This window comes from Melanerpes formicivorus, unplaced genomic scaffold (assembly GCF_026170545.1).
Source record: "Melanerpes formicivorus ecotype bairdi unplaced genomic scaffold, bMelFor1.0.p_v2 SCAF_375, whole genome shotgun sequence".
Lineage (NCBI taxonomy): Eukaryota > Metazoa > Chordata > Aves > Piciformes > Picidae > Melanerpes > Melanerpes formicivorus.
The window spans coordinates 42,501-45,000 of record NW_027142727.1 but is presented as its reverse complement, the minus strand read 5'-3'; the positions used below and the strand labels follow the sequence as shown (position 1 = coordinate 45,000).

At 41.0% G+C, this 2,500-nt stretch overlaps 1 pseudogene; it reads right to left on the bottom strand.

The window, feature by feature from the left end:
* Positions 1–2,500, bottom strand: part of LOC137459576 (28S ribosomal RNA) — an 8,459-nt pseudogene that overhangs the window by 2,128 nt on the left and 3,831 nt on the right.

Sequence of the window (2,500 nt, the reverse complement as noted above, 5' to 3'; positions counted from 1 at the left end):
CTTGTAATTCACAAGCCAATTGTTACTGGTGGAATCATTTTCAAAGTTTGCAGTTCCTATGCCCTGGGACATCAATGCTGTCCATTTTGTGAACTCATTTTTCCTCCAATTGCAAGGTTTGGGAAAGATTTTCTTTGGGGCGGGTTTTTCCCATTCCGATAATTCCTCCCGTCCCCCATATTCAGTTACCATTATTGTCTGGGGGTTATATATTGATGGTATTTTCTCTTTGTCTCCCCCTGCTGATATCCACAATTTTTCATAATCTTTATCAATATCATTATTTTTAACTACAGTTTTAACTGCTTCATCTGATGAATTTGCCAATCTGTGTAATCGTCTAGCTTGGATACTAGGGATTAACCCAGCCAATCGGGCTAAGCCTAAGCCTCCATCTTTAGTGCTGGAATACAAGATGCCATCACAGGTACAAACTGGGAGATGTAACCATTTTTTCACCCTATTTCGAATTGTTAAATCCATTTCTTCCAGATAGGTGGCTTTTACATTTGCCTGGTCTGCTAAGTAGATCAATCTAGGCACTGTGTACACTTTTAACATGTCCAATTTTTGAAATGGTTTTAAAGGGGCTCTTTCGATGCGATTGAGCCAAACTTCTAATTTATTCTGCAATTCGGGCTTAACTATCCCCACCCAAGGGTCGATTTGCAAGCCAAGATATTTCTCTGACTGACCCGGGTGGATCATGTTTAAAGGGGTACCGCTGATAAGCCATGGAGGACAGTCATTGATGGTATAAGAGTCCTTAGTTGGTTGAATAAAGAAACCATGGCACTTTTCCCCCTGCGTTTTTAATCCAGTTAAGTCACAAAATGCTTCTAGAATTTCAATATTTTTCTCCATACCTGATTGGGACTTACTCAGCAGGACCAGGTCGTCTGCAAAAGCCAGAGCTGTTAATTTGCCATTCCCGTGTTGGAACCCCTCCCCACACTCTTCTAATTTACATAACAGAGGGTCAATGCACAGGTTAAAGAGGAGTGGTGACATGGGATCGCCCTGTTTCACACCAGTTTTGATTCCTATTGACTCAGACTCTCCTTCTTTAGTTTTGATTCTAGTGTGGATGTTTTGATAAAAGTCCTTAATTAATGCTATTATGTGGTCATCCAGGCCCTTTTGCTTTAGCACCGCCAGGATGTGGGTGTGGCTCACTGAATCAAAGGCTTTGGCCAAATCGACAAAGACAACCCCCAGGGGTTTCTTTTGTTTCTTTGCATTCCTAATTAATAGCTGTAATAGTTTTAAGTTCTCAGCACAGCCAGAAGATTGAATGAAGCCTCTCTGCCTGGGGTTAATGGGACACGCCTTTGCCAACCTCGCAGTTAAGATTCTTGAATAGAGTCTCAGGATGATGGAACCAATAGTAATTGGCCGCCAGTTGTTAATATCATTTTGGCGTTCGGGCGCTGATGATTTAGGTATTAGGATTGTTCGGCATCCCCTTATTACATCTGGAATTTTGCCACTTAACAGCCAGAGATTAAATAGTTCTTTGATCTCCTCACAATTTGGATCCATTTTAAGCAGGGCCTTCAGGGTGATCCCATCAGGGCCTGGTGCCGATTTTTTATTCATGTCTTTGATATTCTTAAGGATCTCTTTCTCTGTAATCAATTCCTTAAAAGCCGAATTATCCGCCCGCCCCACAGACTGGAATGCTCCAAGTCCTTGAAATAAGTTCTGAGACTCCCACCTAGATCTGAAGGTGTTACTGACCTCTTCCAGGGGGATGGCACATTGCGCAGAGTCTTTTTCATCCAGAATCATATTAGCTAACTTCCCTCGATCTAAGCGGAAGAGGCGTTGGAATCGGAGAAATTCTCCACGCTTTCTGGCTCTTTTTCTCATCCACTCCTTTTGAGGTTTCTTCTGCTGAAGTTTACGTTGGCTCTTTTTTGGCACTTTCTGTTCAATTGATTTCTCAAACAAATACAAATATTGGTCCTGAGCTACCTCATTGAGTAATTTTAATGAGTCTGTTTTGCCTTCAATTATTTGTTTATATGTATTTTTAAGGATGGGCAACTTCCCTGATGTCATCTTTTCATTAATAATCTTTTTATAGTGGGCTAGCAGCTCCCTTTCACCAGAAGATGGAATCACAGTCCTCTCCTCTTTTAACCTGCTCTTGCTCTCTTGTGTTTTCTCTCTTTCTGGCACCACAGTTTCTCTTAATAGTCTTCTCTTTTCACTGATCTGTTTTGCTGTTTTAGTTGTTAATTTTTCAGCAATCAATTTGTTAATATTTTTCCTCCCTTCAAACTCTTGATTTAGTTTCTGTAATAATTCTGTTTCCTCTTGGGACCAGATTTTCTTGTGAGCACCTCTTTTAGAGGTCTCTTTGGGGCGAGATGCTTCAATTCTTTCTGCGTTTCTCAGGGCTGGGTGAGCTAATCTCTTATGTTGTCCCAAGCCAATTTTAGTTTTAAAACACTTTTTACATTCTTCACACATAAACCCTTCTACCTGGGTAGGC